The sequence below is a fragment of the Pseudorca crassidens genome, chromosome 12 (genome assembly GCF_039906515.1).
Source record: "Pseudorca crassidens isolate mPseCra1 chromosome 12, mPseCra1.hap1, whole genome shotgun sequence".
NCBI lineage: Eukaryota > Metazoa > Chordata > Mammalia > Artiodactyla > Delphinidae > Pseudorca > Pseudorca crassidens.
In genome coordinates, this window is record NC_090307.1 from 29,104,086 (window position 1) to 29,125,156 (window position 21,071).

Genomic DNA, 21,071 nt, shown 5'->3' on the forward strand with positions numbered 1-21,071 from the left:
ACCAAGTCCCCACTTAGGAGCAGAGGAGGGTAGTTAGACCAGATGACACTATGTTTCCTTTACTTGTGAGATTCTTGTCTCATCTAGACTGATCTGCCTACCTGCCCAAAACCTTACATAGGTTTTAAAAAGTCATATTCAAATCAACATTCATTGAGGCCTCTCTTACTAGTGTCAGGTAACACACTGCTGTTGGAGGCATCAAGATGCCTGAGAACCTGTCCCTATTTACCTCTACTGAGCAAAAAACCATACAAATTGGTAGCCATGTTTCTTATAGCAACAGTGTTCAGTGGTTTACTCCCTCTGGCAGGAATCTCCAGCGTTACATTTTAATTCCCTGGTACCTACCAGTAAAGCGTCCTTTGGTCAGAGCAAAAGCTGAGGTATATTCTCCATAAAATTTCCTAAACTAAATCTATTTGGACCTTTGAACCAGGAGATAAAAGGTTACAGCCAGATCATGGACATCACTGAATGGCACGCTAATGAGCTGGATTTTATCTTAAAGGTAATGGGAAGCCATTTAAGTAGGGGATGTCAGTAGGGAAGGGGTATTATTAAAGTTATGCTTTAGAAAGATAATTCCGGCATGTGGTGTGAGGGCTGAATTAAGGGAACCTGATATTAGAGGCAGGGGGACCATAAAAAGGCTCGGCTGAAATTCAATTCTTGTTGCATGAGGACCAAACCAGGGCAGCGCAAGTATAAAAACTAGAGATGAAACAGTAATGCAGTTTCAAATAATCCCATCCAGGAGCACATCAATTCCAGACTTTCCCTACTGGTTTACCTTAAGAATTCAGTCTTAGGGCTCATTAGCCAACAAGCTGCATTCCCTATCAAGTCACACCAGTCTCCACAGTGGCATTACACACACACAGAGTTCTTTCTGCCTTGAAACTTTTGTAGAATATTTTCTTATACCCTCTTCCAACCATGCAGGTGATGCCTGCCATACAACTGGTATTCTCCAAATGTTTGTTGCATGAAGGAATGAATGAGCAAATGAACAAACAGATCCCAAGCCTTCCCACATTTCAAGGTCATGCCCAAGTCTTCACTTCTCCATGGCAACATACTGCAAACTCTGGACCACAGCACTCACTCCTTGGCCTAACTTAACACTGCTCACAGCTGCAGAGCTTGCAACTAAATGCTAGTCATACAATGTCTTCTCATTGTTTCAGTACACAACTCTTATTTTCCTTACTCTATTGCAATTCAGGCTCAAGCTGAGACCAACTGTAACTGTACAACACTTACATTTGCTTCAGCACCCAGCGCAGGATGGGCACATGGAGGACTTCATGGAGTTCTTTCTGAATGAAAATGAATTAGCCCCTGACAGCTCATCAAAGTCCTGTGGTTCAAACTACTCCAACTGTAGCTCCACCCAGGCAGGCGGCCCCTGCACAGTTCACTGTCTATGCCCCTCATGACCACATGCAAGAGAGACACTTTCAAAAGTAAAGAGCAAAGAAACATAACCCATTTGTTTACTTCACAAGTACACAAGGCTGTTGTTCTCCTTTTGCCTTCTCCCAGCACGTACCTACCACCCCAAATTCACAGTTCCATTTTTTGGTGCATCAGAGAGACCACTGTGAGTCCTCTTGTGGCACTACTGCCAACGTGTCCTGTGAGTACACGCACACGTTCACTCAACGCACTCACAGAGGAGGGTGAAAACAAGAGCAAGGTGAAAACGGTTTGCCTTGTCACATTCCAGCAGCCAGCAATGACTCCAGAGGGGGCAGCGCACAATGGACACTCTGTACTGGCTCAGGCTTTCAGGCCAACAAAAGTTAACCCTTCTGTGGCTGTTTGCAGGACTTGAAATGAGAGGAGCAGCATAGGAACAATAATGCTTGCCTAGGAAATGACCACTCAGCAGGTTCCAGGAGAATAGAGGGGAGAGGAGAGGGGCTGTGACGTGCTTGGGAAAGAACACTGAGAGAGCAGTCCAAAGACTAGGCCCGCCTTTCACCGACCGTGAGATGCTAGACAAGTCACTCTAAGTCCCTTACTCCATACTTATCCCAGCAATGAACTGAGCAGGGCCAAGGTCTGTTCCATACTCAAGACTGTGTGATTATACACTGCACAGCCATAGACCAAAGTGGGTAGTGTGAGCCTACAGAATTATTTGTCTGAGGGCCCAGGGGAATCCTGCTTGGCTCCATGTGCTTCATGACCCAAATAAGTCCCAGGGAGTAAGTACATCCTCTCTCCTCCATGATCTACAAAATGGAAGTATTTTTCCTAGTCTAGAACACATTCACTACCTGCAGCCTTGAGGGAACTCTTACTAATCCTGGAACTTGGTGGAAATGCAAATTCTCAGGCCCCACCTATGGTGGGGCCCAGCACTCTGGCTGGTACCAAGGCCTCCAGGCAGTTCTGATGGGCTTAGGCTTTGCCTATGTGCTTACCCTTACCAACTGACTTGACCAAAGAGCACTACTGCTCTATGTTTAAAGGGAATTCTCCCTTACAGTTTTACTTTCAGTCTCTTAAGAACAGACATCAGTGGCATTTTATTCATCTATGCAATCCCAATGCCTAGCACAGTACCCAGTGCATAATGGGCACTCAAGAAATGTTGGTTGACTGAATTAATAAATAAACAAACTAGCTTGGGCTGGGCTTCCCAGCATCATCCACCTCTCCCATCTGCTTTGCTTCCAGGGTACATTCAGGCCATCATCACCCTGACCACTGCTTTCCAAAGTGTCAACATGGTGGAACCGATACAGCCCTTGGCATATATAACAGGAGTCAAAAGATGCGGATTCTGGACCTAGTTCTGCCACTTAGGAGCCCTCATAAGCCCTCTTTCAGCCTTGGTGTCTCATCAATGAAATGAGAAAAAATGTCTTCCTGGTCTTCCTCATTAGGTTATAGTTTTTATCTCTTTTATTTTTTTTCTAATGGAACTATATGCTTCTTGTAAATTTTTTTTTAATAGCAAATGCACCTCATAAGGTCTTAAAGGCAAACAATGACAAATATAGGAAGAGTTTGCTGCCTCATTCCTGACCTTTCCCAAACTCCCCCCCAAACTCCTCATCCTCAGTCCTACCTCAGCTCCTTACTCTGCAGACCCCATAAGGCTGGACACTTCTCTCATCTTTACATGTAGAAGACACTGAGCTGCCTATACAATCCTCAGGTCAGAACCTTTTCCCTTAAAACTCTGTAGAGTGTCTTCTAGCATTTGCAGTAACAGAAGAGAAAATGGAAGCCAGCCTGGTTTTGTTTCCTTTGTCGGTAACTTGTTTCATGCTTTTCTAATTGGAGATTTTTTTTTTCACTGTAATAGAATTTTATTAATGACAAAATGAGTAGTGTGGATGTCACTTCTTTTATTTTTCCTGGAATATAGTGTGTCTTTTGGATCTGTAGTGCAGGTTATTTCTAGTTCAGAACCGTTCCCTTCAATTATTCCTTTAGTTATTTCTTCTATTCAGTGGTTCTGGCTTCTAATTTTTTTCCTGTAACCTCAGTTTAGAATTCTCATCTCTGTTCTCCATTTGTCTCATTCTCTCTCTCACTGTTTTTTGCATTGTGGGAGAGCATTCCTTAATCTAAGGTCCATAACACCAATTTAATTCTGTCTTCCATCCTCCCTTTGCCTTTATTGACTTCACTGTGGATGTTTAATTTTGCAATTGCACATTTTGTATCCCTGGAATCTAACCTTATTCATCCTTCTTTCTGTTAATTCTGATGCTTTTTCATCTCAGCATTCTCTCTCCTTGTTACTTTATGTTCCTTTTCCACCGGGGGTCATGCCTCTTCCTGTTGCAGATGTCTGGCAGCTATCTAAAATTCTTATTTTGCTATTGTAGTAAATAATATCACAATACTGTTCTTTTTTCCTTGTTCTGAGTGTTTCTCGCCTAAGGTCTTGTGTTTGATTAGTTCTCTTCACTCATGCTCTGAGGAAAAAGCCATGCAGGGCAGTCTTGTCTACAGAGAAAGCACTAGACTGCTACCTTCCATCATCCATCCATCCTGAAGTCAGTCAAGTCCTTCTCTCAGAGCTATCGCTATTATCAGTGATCTGGTCACCTCAGTTCCTAGTGAATAGTAACAGTGGTATGTTGGGGCTCATGAGAGCCCACCCATGTGAGTCTCATCCCAGGTCCACTTTCTGTGGTGTCAAGCTGATAGCTTGAAAATTGGCTATGGTAGGAGTGTTTACACCACAAGAATCAGCAAACTTAACAAATCAGGGCTTAGAAAAAAATCAAGAGAACAGGGTGTTAAGCATTTACACAACTGATAGCAGACATCTACCTACTACTCTTTTGTGTGACTAAAAGGGGATTCTTCTGTCAGATTCTTTGCAACTCTGAGCAGCTGAAATCCACAATGTGCACTGTCACATAGACTCTTTATGTCTACCTCAGAACTTTCCTTGAGGAAACATCTCTGCCCAGAAGTCAACGACTCCTCGCAAACCTCCCTCCTCCAGTCTTGCCCATTTGTTCTCTGAAAGCTGTAGACTTTGAGAATATGTATAATGATGTTAGGGAGAAGACAGTCTTTGGTTGTTTTATTAAAGTTGTCTGTGCAGTAGATCTGATGACTGCCTATTTTTCTTATTGACAGAAATTTGAGTTTCTGATCTTAGGGGGACAAACTGTGTAAAAGGATGGAGTGTAAGCCTACCTGGCAACAGATAGCAAAGCAGCTGCATCTTCAACTTAGGCTCATTGGCTACGGTTATAAGAAATCCCTTCTCAGATTCTGGCAAGAGACTGACCATCTGTCTGATTTTGGCTTTGGGGTGGTTGAGCGTTCATCTCCCTATATGTCTTCTGAGGTATTTAGGTGGGGAGTCAGAAGTGGCCTTTTCCTCTTGGGGGACTTTATATGTGTCTGGGATCCTCTTCTGCTCCCTCAAGTTAACACCTCTTCATTACTCAGGCCCAGGTCAAAGGGTACTTCCTGAGCTTCACAAACCACATCAGGACTCCCTGTTTTGTGCCATTAGAGCATAGAGCTTTTCTTTCCTAGCACTTACTATATTTTATAATTAATACTTGTACTACTCTTGGTTTCAACTCTGCCTGCCCCACTAAATGGGAAGCCCTTGAGGGTACATGCTGTGTTTGTTTAGCTAACCATGGAACCCCCAGGGCCCGGCACAGCTCCTGATCCATGGATCCAAATTATTCACTGTGTGAATGCTGAGTGAGAGGCCGTGTCAAAGACCTGCCAGGTGCCATTTGACTCAGATGCCCATGACTCTGAATGTTGTGTCTCTAAAGTCCACATGCTGCAGAAGCATACAGAGTAAAAGCTCCATAAACACGGATAAAGTGATCAAGCAACCCAACCCTCACCAGCTCTCAATCAGAGAGGGCGAAGGCAGCTCTGCCACAGCTCTCTGACCCTGCAAACACACCAGTGGTCTCCAGCAGAGAATGAAGAGCAGACTCAGTGGCTTTTTTATATTACATACCTGTGTGGTACATTCCTGATCACAGTTCACCTCCTCCAAGCAGCCTTCTCTGAGTCCTACACCCACCACATTCCCCAGCAGCATCTCTTGAGTGGCAGCTCCCCCAAATCCCACTGATTTGCTTAACTTCATATAATTCCCTAATTCTTCTGGCTGGCCCATCCTTTCTTCTTTCTCTACCTGGTTACCTCTAAGTCATCCTTCAAGAATTGGGTCAAGTTTCACTTCCTTCATGAAGACCGGCTGGGCCTTCCTTTTCTCCTCCTTTCCCCTTGTGTGTACACATGTATACACACACACTTATACGCACTCACACTCACAGGTGGTCTTGCTCTCACTTCCCTGGGCATTCTGCTATCAAAGCATTTGGCAAACTGTATTGCAGTGTTAACAGCTGGGTTTTAAGTGGGTCTCTGCCACAGTTCTGAAGACAGTGAACATACTCAGTAAGTGTCCAACAGCAAGTGTCCAAGCCATGTTTCCCCTTGAAAGGAGGAATGGAAGTAGCACTGATTTAATGTCGCAGGTTTACATTACTTAACCTCTCTTTTCCATTTAGTAGTAGTGTTCTTGGAAATTACATTTAAACCGTTCAAGTTTCATTTGGAAATTGGGTAATAATCCTACCTCAAGGGCTGTTTTGAGAAGTAATTGAAGATTAAATAAGATATTTATGAAAGATCATGTTGGGATCACCTTAGTGGGCATTCAAAACTTTTGGTAAATTTCATTTACTCCTGTAGTCTGTGTCACCCACACTGGCTTTTGGCTAAATGTTGCCTTTTCTTTGCAGATCCCAAGTAAAGCCCGAGAGTTGGGCGTTGGAGACCAACCTCCTCCACCTCCCTTTACAATGGGAAGCACAAACAAGTAGTTTAATTTGTACCTACTAACGTGAGTGTTTTGATGTTGTTTGACTATCGCTTTCTTCTTCTACCCAGTTTGTCTTGTGGAGGAAATAAGACTTAGTTCAGCCATGAATTCCAGGCTCAATTCCCTGCTCTGCCATTCGGAGCTGGGTGAACTTAGGCAAGTTCTTTTTTCTCCCTGGGTCTCCCCATCCTCATTTGTAGAACACGGGAGGTGATGAGGTGAACTCTGTGGCCCGCCAGCTCTGACCTTCTCAGGTGCTGAGCCCTCTCTCCTCAACTTGATGACCAGAAGCCCTTCAAAGACAGAGCTGGTACCTTACACCTCTGCATAGGTTTTACTGGTTCTGCAGGTCTGCTTGGCTGAACCTAACATAAAACTAAGAATCAGTCCCTGTGCTCAGGGATCTCCATGACAGGGAGAGAAGCAGAATCAAATTCCCAGGCCTGAGGCCGAGAGCACACTGTTAACCAACAGTTCCAGTTCTAGCAGCAAAAACAGTGCCTCCTCTGGGAACCAATAACACAACACAACAGCACGAGCCCTTGGTCTTCGGCCCCGGGGAGAGGTCTCCACAGCACTGGCTAGGCCAATCCTCAAGTTTACGGATGGAGCTCTGGTTTTGGCATATTACCTGTTGCCTGCATTTTTCCACTCAGTCAAGAAAAGCACGCACTTGTAGTGCGAGAGGGGGTTAAATACAACAAATGGCCTCTACAGCCATTATCAATTTAATCCAAACAACAGCCCTGTGATGCAGAAGACCCATCCTCATTTTAAAGATGTGGAAATGTAAATGTCCAGGAAGGCAAATAATTTGCTCAAGGGCACACGCTACCTGTGCCAGAGCCACAGTCAAATTCAGGCTTATATGATATTCCAAAGTCTGTGCTTTTACTTTTAGATCATGATGTCTCTAAAACACAAAGTGATGCCAGCTTTTGGCCAAACGCTCCTAGCTACTTCTATACATAGGAGCTCTAAAACCAGTTTGCCATCTGACTTGCCACATCACTTAAATTCTCTGGGCATCAGTTTTCTCATCGGCCTCCTAATCTCTTCACAGACTCTTCCAAGGAAAAAAGTAAATAATATATGCAGAATAGCACCTAAATAGGTTAAATATGTAGGGTTGGCCTGTAAGAAATAACTGTGATCATAATACTTCTTGTCCAAGTATATTAAAGAAGATCCACATGGTAAAGAAAATGATCCTAACTTTGAAGAGGGAAATAGTATATAATAAGTGCTTTAAGTTTATTCTTTGATTTAACCCCGAGATGTACCCATTTTACAGATAAGAAAACTGAAATTGAGGTATTTGTTGAAATCACAGAGGTAGTTCTGTCTGACTCCAACTGTCATTTGCTTTCCATTGAACCATAATGCCACCAGTCTTTAAATATCCAGCATTAGTAGTCACTTAAACTCTGATCCTCCACCATACCACGTGTAAACTGGGATGAAAATGGTAGACTTATCTGAGGGCAATGCAGCTAAACTGAATAATCAAACAGATAATAAATTCCCTAGTCATTCTTTCAAGGCCCTTTAATTTTTACCCCACTACCTGTTCAGTCTTAATTCAAATTCCTTGACTTCTCAACCGTCGGATTCAGCAATCGCTTTGCTTATTGTCATTTGAATGTAAAGTGTAATCTGACACTTCCATGTTTGTGCTTCTGCCACAAAGGAGATGCTAGGCATACCAGAGAGTAAACAAATACTGGCTCCATTTCCTGTCCTTTGTGATATTTCTCCTTCAGCTTTCGTGCATGGTCATTTAAATGTTGCATTGTTACTTGAAACTTCAATCTCCAATTATGCTTTAAACTCCTGGAAATGAGTACCTGTATCACAGAGCTTCTTTGTTTCCCAGAGTGGCTGATCCCCATTCTGAATGTTTATATGTAGTTTTATTTTTGTCCTAAAGGTGCCTCTTTTGGACTCCAGACTGAAGAGTTGGTGGCTGACAGGACTAGTAGTGGGAAGGACAGTCAGATGTCAGGATTCTCTCCAGTATGGCATGCGTGGAAGTGTTCCTCACACCTACCCTCCTCACATTCTGAAAACTCCAGTCATGGCTCCCATCTCAGCTCAGGGGAGATGTAGCCTTGGCCTGTTCCTCACGGGACCCCATCCTGTCTGTTTTGCTGACTGACACTCCACAGAGCCCTACATGACTGTCCTCTGTCGCTGCTCCTCCACTGGTTTTCATGAGTTCTCATGGAGTCTTCCATCAGATTGAGAACAGAGACAACCTCCTCTCTATCTCTTGAGGTCCCCACAGCACCATCAGAGTCTATCATACTCATGTTTAAATGTGAATGAGCAAACCAAGTTTGCTGAATCAGAAGGTTGAAAAGTTGAGGAGTTCGAATGAAAACTCTGGACAGCTAAGACTGGGCCCAACTTAGCCCTGAATTTTGTCCTTCGCACTGCTGTCAGGAAACCTCAGACCAGCAAGATGCCTGCTATGGGTGACCTGTGCCTCAATATCAGCCAGCTGGACCTTCTGCATCAAGGCCTCCCTGCTCCTACCAGATGCAGTACATGTTCATGATTAGCATTCGTTTCCTTGTGGCAATTCCAAATTCACATTCAAACTCTGTCCCATCTCTGCTACTGTACCCACCAAGAATGTCCCCTTGTTTCAGTTCCACCATCAACCCCAAAACCACCTCCTCCTTGAAGCCTTCCCTGACTGCACTTTATGCCTGATCAACCAAATAGCATAATTCCACGTAGATCATGCTCCCACTTTGGCTTCAGACGGATGCTTTCCTTTTGAGCTAAGCCTCTCTCTCCAGATATACTGTCCATTCTCCAAGGGCAAAAGCCATGTCTCATACCAGACCTTTCTCACCCAACAGTGCCAAGAACAATGGAACAAATTGCAATGCTGAGACCTTAATAAACATATGTGGATCCAAAAACTGACTGTAATCAAGCTCTGGAGTACAAAATAATGAACAGAGAGAAGGCCCACAGGGCTTTCACATCAAATCATCCTTTTTAGTCACCATTATGAATCAATACTTAAAAAAAAAAAAATCAAAGCTCTCATTGCTCGAATAACAATAGGTCACAGACATACCACCCAACAACTGCAAGGGACTTGCCACCCAGATTTCATTATTTTGCTACAAGCACAACAACTGTGCCCCAATTGCCTCTAATGAGAGTTCTCAGGCCACTGCATTGAATTCATCAAATTCAGCATCTCCAGCAACTACATCTTTCCAGGCCCAAGTTCAAACCCCAAGCAGTTTCTTTCCACTGACAGAACTCTCAATCTTTGGCAGATAAAAGGAATAAAGAAGAAATTGCTTTTTACGGAGTTAGGCTAATTGAGTTCCTTGCCTTTTTTTTTTTTCTATTCCAAGTCCTAGAGTAAAAGTAATTGCAGCATCTCAGTAGCTTGTAGAGCCTTGCTCTTCCTAAATACTCAAGCAGTGTGCTCCTAGGTGACTCAGAATGCCCTCTGAACTCAGGTCAAAACCCAGCTTTCCTGATTCCACCCCAACCCTAATCTCAGAGGCCTCTGGCTTTGGACAAACTGCGGGTCACTCGCTTTCATCCCCAAATGCATACAAACCAACTCACTAATTGTTACTGAACACAGGCCATGAAAGGGCAGACTCTGCTGTGGGGACTGAGCAGACATCCCGGGAGCACAGGCACAGCCCTAGCCTTCATGCCCAACAGAATCTACACAAGAAAACAACGCCTAGCCCCCGAGATCCATGAGGTCCGAAAGTAACCATGGCAGAGATTCCAAATGCCTACTGGGCACAGGAAGCAGTAGCAAAGCCCAGATAGGGAATATAGTCTAGATATTCCAGAAGCCGTCTTTGTCTGCTTCATTTCCGTTGTCTCAACTCAGTCATTTCACCAAAGGGGGCCAGTTTTCAAAAGATGTAGAGGATCAATCCTTTTCTTCCTTCCACATTATTCACTACAGTACTTCTTCACACTTAGCTCACCATCCCCTCCTCTCCTTTCCGTGTCCCCAAGTCTGGCTCTTTGGTGCTCACTAGGGAGTTTCTCCTGGTCCCAGTTCCCCTTCTGAAGGTAACTCTCATCCACAGCAAACACTTAGCAAAGTTCACTGATCCTCAGTGGGAGTGGTGTGAACAGTTGTTGGGGTGCCAGGAGTTCTGAGCTTTAAGAAACCTTTAAAATTCCCAGGACACTTCTACCTATAGAGTCACAGAATTTCAGAAGGGGCCCTCCCTCCACACCAATCCAAACTCTTTCTCTTTACCATGGCTCAAGCTAAGGAGCAGAAAGGCAGTGCAGCTTGTCCTATACCATGTGCTGACGGGGAGCCAGCCCAGCCTGCATCCTGCCTCTCAGAAGCCTGTCCCTGGAACTTTCCCCTCTGAGTGCATTTCTCTGCTCAGCCTTCTTTTCCACTGCAGCCAGGCGCACTCAGTCACCGAGGAGTGGGAAGCACTTGGACTTAAGTAACAAAGAAGATTGTATGGTTAAGTGCCAAAATGAGTGTGGTGGACAAAAAAATGCAATTGGAATTTTCAGAGAAAGTCAAGAGCTATGTGTGCGAGAGGGGCGAGGAGGCTCTAGTAGGTACTTAATAAATATTTTGATGATTGAATGAATGAGTGAATCAGTGACTGATAGGATGTAACATGCAGTAAAACATTAACTCTTAGGCTTTGAGGGAGAAACTGAGAGTGGGCGATTGCCCCTGAAAGATAGCCAAAAGTATAAAAAGCCGTTGACATAAGTACTTATTATTCACTTTGTCTAAGAGGTCCTCGTTGTGTTGCTTCACCATGCAAAGCTTTAGTGTATCTTAAACAACATTCACTTTTAATATTCTATCTCTGCATAAATTCTGTGATTTACTCATGCAACAGAAATCATTCATAAGTAGGGCTTTGTGGGGCAAACTTGGCCCCATCCTTCAAGGACTCACAGCCTGGAGAGGTGAGTGACAATGAAGAACAAAGCAGCACGTGCCAGATGCCCGGCAAGTACTTTAGTCCTGAAGGGCTCTGGAGAAGGCAGTGAAGAGCTAAGAGCTGGTCAGGTGTCCGAAGAGGTAGACACTTTGGCTAAAAGGGACCAATAGGGACACCTTCCAGAGAGGAGTCGTTGATACAGAAGGAGCAGAGGTGTGGAGGTGGACAAGTGTACATAGTGCCCAGGGTCAGCAAGGAAATCAGTCTGATGGGAGCAGAGGCCTGTGCGTGCTGCATAAAACGGGGTTCACCCGAGAGTGCTGCAAGGTGCCTGGTACAGGCTGCTGGACAGGGCGAGCCAGGAATCGTGGGAAAGAGAAAGAGGAGCAATACAGAAGAGTCAGACAGCAAATGGACTGTGAAGAACTTCCCTGATTCGAGAGAACTTGCTGGGTTTGTCGGGACAGATGCAATCTTGCTCTCAGTTCTGTTCTTTAGAGAGGGTACAAATCCTGTCTTGAATATCATTTCTCAGCCACTGTGGCTCCCTGATGAAAACTCTCCCCCTCGCACTCGCCACCCATTACCTCTCCTATCTGTGTGTCTCCATGTCTTTTTCTTTCTCCTTCTCATTCTTAACTCAAAGAGCATTTCCTGAGCACCAATACATCCTTGAGTCAAAATTGCATACTATTTGAGACTCTGAGTCTCAGATGTATATGTAAAGTAGGCATCCAACAATTCAACTGATTTAAAAATACATATACTGTACACACTTTTTTCCCCCTTTGGTCAACTCAGGAGCACAAAACAACTATTCCCTGCCTGTCTTAGAACACAAGGGGCCTCTACAGGCATTTCTGGTCAAGCCAAGAGGTTATTAACCTCCAAGCGATGGTGACAATAATCCCAGACATCAGTTTCCAGGAGCCAGTGTGGAAGTCCTCTCAGAGTTCAATTACTGAAATTAGCTGGTATTATTTAATCTGCAGAACCCCTATGTAGTAGTCAGGGTAAGCATATTTTATCCCTATTTTACTGATTAGTTTACTGAGGCTCAAAGAGGTTAAATAACTTTCCAGGGACATTTAGCTGGGAAACAGTAGGGACAGGATCCAAAGCAGATCTTGTCACTTCAGGTGTGATGCTCTTCACACTTTAACAGAGCCATCTGGTCCCATGTGGGCCATCAACTTGTGTCATTTCAGCAAGTCAGCACATCAATGGCCTCATCTTCTGAAAGGGGATAAAATGCTTAGTAAGCCTCCCTCTTTAGAAAATCAAGGGGGCAGATGTGGTATAAAGATGTTTTTGAAAAGAAAAAAGTGCCATGCATATAAAAAGGAGTATGTTTTGATAGGAAAAGATAAGTTGGGTCAAAGAAACATTTTTCCAAGCTGGCAAAGTTCTGAAACTCTTATCTGCTCTCCATTCATCCCCTCTCCCTTCCCAGCACTTGGAAAGGTAGAAGCCTCTGCCTGCCTGGGGGTTAGCTCAGCTGGCTTTGCCTGTAATTATTTCTCATGGATCTGCAGATCAAAATCCATCATTAGCTCCTGGGGAGGGGTAGCTGCTTCCTCCCAAGAGATCCTGTGGACTTCAGGGCTGCTCACATTCTCCATTTGACCCTGGCATTATTTGCTCTGAACTGGATAGGAAGTCAACTGCAGGTTTCCACACCAAAGGCCATTAAAAAAATAATGTTTCCTCAACCTTAGATGGTACTCTCTAAGGGGGTAAAAAACCAACTCTGAAAGGGAAGCTGTTCTGACCCGACTCTGAAAATTCCAGATGTGAAATGTAAGGGCCACTAAGTTGGACTCAGTTATCTAAGGTCACCAGTTTCCCCAAAAACTTCATATTGCCCCAACCTAGTATGTCTAAGGAGGCATGAGAATCTAGTAGTAGGCTAAGTGAAAATGGAAATAAATACTTAGAGCCAAACAAGAATGTAAGTTGGCATCTTTCCCCTGCATTTATGAAGTAGTACACTCTGCGGGCAACTTGGTGTTTACTTTTCTGCACTTAACAAGCCTTTGGCTGCCCAAAGTGTCTGCAACTTCATGGAGAGTTTGTGAAACACCAGGGTTTCCTTTAGAAACAACCCTAAATGAAGCTCACACCTATGGCAATAGGTCTGATGGCTGTACTCCTTATTCAATCCTGACCCAAAACATTTTGGGAAGCTCGCCAGGTTTCACAATATACCATAGGATAGCAATGGAATTGGACTGTTTTGCTCACTTCTTCACAGCAACCCAAGGACCAAGCATAGTGATGTGTGGCCAGGACTCTATGAGACTCCTTTTCTCAGGGCAGTGCTGCCACCCCTCCAGGACAAGAGCAGCCTCTTGTCTCCACCTCCACCCCTAAATAGACCTCTCCCACACAGTGGGTCTCTCAGCAAACTCGGTAACGTTATCTCATTTTTTAAGGCACTGCAACTTCTTACAATGTTAATGTGTTAATAATAATTTACCCCATTCTTCTGGCAGGAGCAAAACTGAAGCAACTTGAAATGCCATCAGCAAAAAATTATTTATTTCCCATTCCTGAGCAGTGAAGAAAACAAGGTTTTGTTTGGCCAGGTCCACTCTTGATAGCTATCTGGTTTCAATTAAAACTTCAAGTCTCCAAGGGAAAAACTGGCATTCTGGGCCGCTGAGGCCCAGCCAAGTTTCAGTGTCTCTACAAGATTTCAGAAAGGATGTTCCATCCAGCCAGCCACCTCTCATCTTCCTCCTTTTGCATATCATATAGAAGCTTCAGAGCAGAGACTAAAGTACAACTAAAAATAATGACCAGGTTGAAAGAACTCTGCCCTCCTAGAGATACATTTTTTGTGCCAGAGAAGTATTGATTCCGCTCCTAATGGAACTGAAAGTCAAGATAACAGCAGAAATGGAATCAAGAATCCAGAGGAAAGTGCCTACCTATTTATTTCTTCTTCAGCAAACTCCTGCCTCTCCCCACTGACCATTTTCAACTAAACTTTCTACAGAGATTCCAAGCACTGTTCTCTCTTTGCCCCCAGCCCTCATTTAGGTCAGGTGATTTACAAACTAGCTTGCCATGAATAATAAATGCACTCACAGGACCAGAAGCCCTCGTGGCACCACCAAAGGGGCTCCTTGGGTCACTCAGGTACACCCCTAGGACTCTCCTGTGTGAACTCCAGAACTGGGCCTGCCAGCAGTGCCTTCCTATGGGATGTTCTGATGTTAACATACGAAAGATTGGATTACACTCCTTCACTTGCCTACCCCATTCGTGAACATATAAGGCAGTTGATATTTTCTCCCAGGCTCTGAGTGGCCCCCTTCGGAACCACATCACTGCCTCTCAGCCACTCCTCCTTATGTTCACTACAAGCCATCCCATCCCCCACCTCCAATTTGTTTATTCCAGTGACACATCTATTTTCCCTGCTAAGGTAGACAAGTCTGTTTCCCTCCTCTGGCTCCCAATAGCATTCACTCACCACCTCCTCCCCCCAGCCCCGCTCAGGTTACTATAGTGGCTAGCAGCTCCCAGAGCCCAGCTCTAACACCAATTCAACTTCCAAAGACTAAGACTTTTCTTTCCTTAATGGGGGAGGGGAGATGGTGTGCAAAGCAGCACTTTCTGAGTACCTGGTCTCCTATCTTCTCAGGCTACATATACCCTGGAGTTTGCAAATACTCTGTGTTTAACCATACTCTTCTGATCTGTCCTGAAGCCCTTCTTTGGTAGCAGGCAAAGCAATTAAGTACAGAGGAAAATACTGCATCTTCAGCTTAACTGAAACCTGGGACTTCCGAGTCAGGGCAAAAGATATCACTCCTCCCTCCACTAGTCTTGGGATGGCAGAAACCACAGAAAGCAGGAGAAAGGGGAGGGAGTGACCTGGGATTGTAAACTGGCTACATTTTAAAGTGCTACAAACTTTCTCCTCCCTCACAGGCCCCTGGACAGCTGGCTCCGCCTCCCTATCCCAGCCAGACAACATCCAACTGGGGTGTGTGAGGATAACTCTCCCAGACCATCCTGGTCTGGCCCCAGTGTTGCAGATGTGGCCTGCATAGAACACCCTTCCTCTCCTCTCCACGTCCTTCTTTCCCAAACGACTCCTGCCCCTCCAAAACACACGAGTGTGTGTGTGCACACATACACACACGTTTTGAGGATAAGGATGGATTAGGAAGGGCACATCTGATTTACCTGTGTAAACTACAGGAGGGTAAAAGATGGGGCAGGACTGCCAGATAGTTTTGGCAATAGCGACTTTATGAAGTTAGTTTTTGCATAAAACTACAGGAAAAGAAGAAAAACAGGATGAAGAGTAAAGGAATGAAAAGGAAGAGAATAACAAATAATGTAAGAGGAAAATAAGTAATATTAGTATCTCCATAAATACCATAGACTCCAACTAACTTTAGGAAAAAAGATGTGGATAGTGATGAAGGGGACGGGGAAGCTTGGAAGGAAAAGTAGCTGTGGTAGAATTCCAAAATAAACTGCCCTTTCGGAGGAGAGCTTCTGCAGGGATACAGAGAAACACAAATTGGCCTTTTAGCATTAGATGTCAACCATGAGATTATCAGGACAGTTTATTTGAAGCGGAAACGAATCGGAAATCCTTCCCTGAACAGTCCTCCTAGACCAACATACACACCCTCAGAACCCACAGAGACACACATAAAGAATAAATGCAGCATCAGGGGGCAATAAGAACCCGCTCCCCACACTCCCAGCACCTCTAGCCTCATCTCATACTTCCAACTGCACAACTTTCCGATCTCCAAAGAAAATACTTCCAGTTGGATCCTATTTCAGAATTGTAACTGGTGTGGGTTGTGATAGGAGGGGTGTGTGCAGCCTGTAGGGGATGGGGACTGGAAGACAGCATTTCGGTAGTTCCTTATTTTTGTAGAGCCAGCATGCTCTACCGATCAGAAATTGCTATTACCCAACAATGCTTCCATCACAAATACACACCAAAAACAGCATCAGCGTTATCACCATTTTGCTAAAGATCTGCCCAGTCCAGTTTACCTGACTTTGTCTCTGTGGAACTTCTACAGTATTTTAGTCAAAGAGATAATCGTTTGAAAGACAAAAACAATAAATCGATACTGAAGTGTTCCCTTTCAAGAGTTATTTCCCACTGGAAACCACCGAACGGGGAAGCCTGTCGTTAATTCCCAAGACCACGGCTCCTCTAGAAACACACACAATGCGTGCTTTCAAAAAAGGCATTCGTCTGCTTTTAAGGGAATTCCTGTCTTTTCAGAGTCCCCAAACCGGAGAGCACGAGAAAGAGACTCAGATCCATTGATTAAGATTTTAAGAAAAAGACTAACACAGAGCCACGACGCAAGCACACACCAACCTTAGCCGGCTGGACCACTTCTTCCCTGTTCTTCTTTCTATTAACGACACGTTAGATTCTGATACATTCCCCCCCACCCCCCCAAAAAAATCTAACTAGATACAATGTAGCTCTCTAGCTCCACTTAACCTGCAAGTTACAAAGAGAGAGAGAAAAAAATATCCTGCCGCCTTCCCACCCCTTTCCCTCCCCCCTCCCCCTCTCTAGTCCACTCCGCCAACGCCAAACCCGCCAGCCCCGGCAGTCAGCGGCCGGACTGAGGGAGGGTGCAAAAGGCGTGGGGAGGGAGAAGGCCGGGGTCGGGGGCGGTGGGGGGGGGATCAGATTAGGCCAAACTCAATAAGGTCCCAGACCTCCAGCCCAACGCCGCCACCAACGAGTCACTTCAAATGAGCCAGCATCTCTGCCCACCGCCGGCGGGCCGTAATCGCGCCCATCCTCGGCAGCCTCGCCGGGACCGGCATCCCGCCCCTTCGGCCCGGTCTCCCCCTTCCCATCGGTGCAAAGTCAAAGCCCCGGCGAGGCAGCTTTAACTTTTTCATGCAGGGAACACACACCGCCCCCGACCCCGAGCGTGCGGCGGCCCGCGGCGTGGCTGGAGGCTGGGCGCCGGGCTCCCGGGCCAAGGTCGCCGCGCGTGCTCACCCACGTCCCGGCGACTCCGGCTCCGCTGGCCCCGGCGCTCGCTAGATCCCGGCTCCCGTCGCTCGCCCGAGCCCCCGAAGGTGCTGCTGCGGCAACTCCATGGCGATGAGCATCTGTCACACGGCGAGCCGCGGGCTGGCCACCCTCGCTCGGGGGGCGCCGGGGCCCCCGGGCGCCCGGAGGCGGAGGCGAGCGGCGGGCGCCCCGGCCGGCCCCGCGCTTCCCGCCCGGCGCTGCCGCCTGCGCCGCGCCACCGATTTACGGAGAGAGATATCAAGGGGGAAAATGGCGTCTCCGGAGCCCGAGGAGTCCTGGAGTAATCACATTCACACACACACGCCCGCACGCACACACTCGCACACCGCGCGCCGCGGGCCTGGCTAATTTTAGCAGGAGCCCCCCCACCCCCCAAATTATATATATCCCAGTCTCTCCAATCAATGCTATTTTTTTTTCTTTTCTTCAAAGGATGGATTGGAGCCTTAAAAAATGTTGCCGGGTTCGGGCTCGCAGGAGGCGGCGCGCGGAGGGCGAGGGCGCTTTTGCTGAGCTGTGCAGTTCGGTCCGCGGCGCCCGGCGGCCCAGCCCGCCAGCCTGTCCGCCCGCGGTCGCTAGTGCTGCCGCCGCCGCCGCCGCCGCCGCTCCATGGCCGCGCCCGACCCGCGCCCCCGCCGCGTCCCCTCGCCACCCGCCCGCGTCCCCGGCGAGCGCTGGAGTGGGGTCGGGCCCGAGTGGCTGCCTCCCGCGCCCTCTCCCGAGTCCCGGAGTCCTAGTGAAAGGAAGGGGGAGGGCGCGGGCGGGGGAGGGGGAGGATCGGAGCGGCAGCGCGGCGGAGCCGAACGGGGACAGCCACCCCGGGATCTGCCTCGGAGGGGATGCGGGAACCCACACCGCTCGAACAGCCGATCGGGGGCCGCTTCCCCGACTTGAGCCGGGGGAGGCACAGCCAGTAACAGGCGAGCGACCTCTCCCTTCACCCTCCTGCAGTGAATTTCTGTGAATTTCGATCAATTGGAGGGAGTGGGGCTTGTGCCCGGGGAGAAGGAAAACACTTCGTGGAGGCGGACCGGGGACCCCTCGCCGCCCTCGCGCCCCTCCCGCTCCCCTACGCCCTCGAGGCCCAGTGGCTCTGCGCGTCGGAGTCCGCCGCGGAGACTGGGCTGCCGCGGGGACCGCCGCGGGCTCGGCACCGGCTCCCGGGCTCAACACTGCCACTATCTGACACAACAGGAGCAGTGTTGGGGGAACTGCGCGCCGAGGCGCGAGATGTGATAGGCTCTGAAACTGGGTGCATTTTTTTAACCTGGTAATTACATTTCAGGGGGTTATATTTTTGTTAAGCGACATGTATGCATTCAGATGCTTATGTGCATTTTCTCGTTATTCACCAAAATTCGACAGTTGATGAGGGGAAAGACACTGAGAGATGACGTTGGCATGCAATTCTCTATTAAGGATGGTGAAAAGAATAAGGTGGAATGTCTTCAGTTCATACAAAATAGTGGTATTTTAATCTCTTTGACTATTTGTATTGGGGCTGCAAAAGTGGACCTATTCAGGCCACTCAGTTGCAACCCCAGGCAACTGAGGAATGTAACCCCTCAGGGGTGTTTCTACATTATAGGACAGATAGGGATTCAGGAAGGTTTGCAAGTGGTTTTGCTTAAAGACCTTGTGTAGAGTTTACTCAGAACTCGGATTGTGAGAGAACTCCTGCTTACCACGTTTTATATTGAGAGTTCTGGGACTTTGGATTGAGGAATGATTCGGTAGTGATTGGGAATGACCCCCACCAACCACATCAGCCACTGAAGACCTGGGTCGCCTGCTCGTGTGAATTGTCACAGAGCTTCTTCACTCTCATCACTCTTTTCAGAGGAACGATGTAATGAAGTACAGCAACGGAGACTGGCTCTGAGGACCCCGTAACTCCCATGTTGGTCCATGTCCCTGGATCAGGTTCAGTCTGATTCTGAAAAGATCACTGCCCTCTGACCAAAGTGCCCTTGCTGTCTTCTTTTTTTCAGAGAAATGTTCTGATTGGCCAAAAACGTTTCCTCTGTTACTCATCACTGCAAGACCTCTGTTAGAGCAATGTTTCAATAGGTCTTCTCTTACCCCTATACTGGAGTACTCTTTTTATTAGTGGGAAGGTAATGCTTAATTAGAAAAGAAAATCAGCAGGACATATGAACTGATAATAGAAATAAAGATCTAGGCACAAAATTTGATGTCAAAAACAAAGATTCTGTGCAATCAGATGACCTTTGCCTGATTCCTTCTGTACCTAGATTTCTGAAATCCTATACCAAAGCCCACAGAGGACTAAGATAGCATGTGGGTTTTTGCCTACACTTTCCAAATGGAGAAACTGAGCTCCAGAAATCAGAAGGATGTGCCCATGAGCATATGGCTGGCTGGTGTCATCTGAGCCAGAACTAAAGCTTGTTGCCCAAGTCTTTTCCCTTCTTAACCTTAGCATATTTACAGGGTCTTCCATCCTGTGTTGTGTTTCTTTGAAGAGCAGCTCAGAGAGCACATGGCATATTAAAAATTCACTATAATAGATGGTAAGTCTACAGCATTATGGTGCAGTAAAAGTTTACCTGAGAGATCACTTAGTCAAACCCCATCATTTTAAAATTGAGGAAGCAGAGACAGAGATGCAGTGGACTGCTCCAAGTCATTAAATTAAGGCAAAGCCATAAACAGACTCTATGTCCTGTGACTTCTCAGTCAATGTTCCTTCCATACATGTAGCCCATTTTTTGATCATGAGGGTGAGAGGAGGGGAAGGAAAGGGGGGTCTTCTCACTCTTTGTTTTATATAGCTATATATAAAGCACACATACATATGCACATATATATATATGTATATCTACATATACTAATATGCATTACATATACTGTATTTTGGATATATTTTAAATTTTAAGCATATAATAACATTAATAATATAATAATATAATTTTTGTATATAATAATAAGGGATTCCTGAAAAAACTAAAACCACACCCCTGAACAATATGTTTATTGATGGAATGGGACCTGTATTCAAATCCTAGCTAAATATCACAGGAATTCTTTTTTTTTTTTTTTTTCGGTACGCGGGCCTCTCACTGCTGTGACCTCTCCTGTTGCGGAGCACAGGCTCCGGATGACACAGGCTCAGCGGCCATGGCTCCCGGGCCTAGCCGCTCTGCGGCATGTGGGATCTTCCCGGACCGGGGCACAAACCCGTGTCCCCTGCATCAGCAGGCGGACTCTCAACCACCACGCCACCAGAGAAGCTCCACAGGAATTCTTATCTTCTTTCCCTGGTAGGCCACTTTTTGGTTATCTGAGAACCAGATCCTAAAACACCAGAAAGTCCGAAACTAGTAAAGAAGTTGGTCTGAAAATTAGTGCCATGCAATTTTAAGATACCTATTCCCAATGCCCCAGGATCCTTGAGAAAATAAAGGGGCAATCTGAGCAGCTGACGGGAATACACACAACACACATCTCTTAGTCCTACAGTCTCCAATGTCAGCATCTTGCAGTCACTCAGCAAATAATTATGTAGCATGAATTATACCAGACAAGATGGTAGCAACTAGAGATTCAAACTCAGAATTCACAACCCAGTGGTAGAGACTGACATGCAAACTTCTAACTACATCTAATATATGGAAATATCAGAAAGGAGATGTTTACAAAGTACACAGAGCACAGATGCAGAAATAGTAGAAGGGTGAAGTCATAAACCATATCTTCTTGAGAACTGCTGCACATTTATTAC

General features: G+C 46.2%; 1 protein-coding gene across 3 annotated transcripts in view; it reads right to left on the reverse strand.

The window, feature by feature from the left end:
• Positions 1 to 18,378, reverse strand: part of SETBP1 (SET binding protein 1) — a 376,816-nt gene extending 358,438 nt beyond the window's left edge. Inside the window, exon 1 of one of the 3 annotated variants that reach the window (XM_067699221.1) lies at positions 17,291 to 18,378. The gene's annotated coding sequence lies outside the window, so the exon portion shown is untranslated. Of the gene's footprint in view, positions 1 to 16,645; positions 16,765 to 17,290 lie in introns of those variants that run through there. The other 2 variants (XM_067699219.1, XM_067699220.1) reach the window with 2 other exon arrangements.
• Positions 18,379 to 21,071: the final 2,693 nt, after the last annotated feature.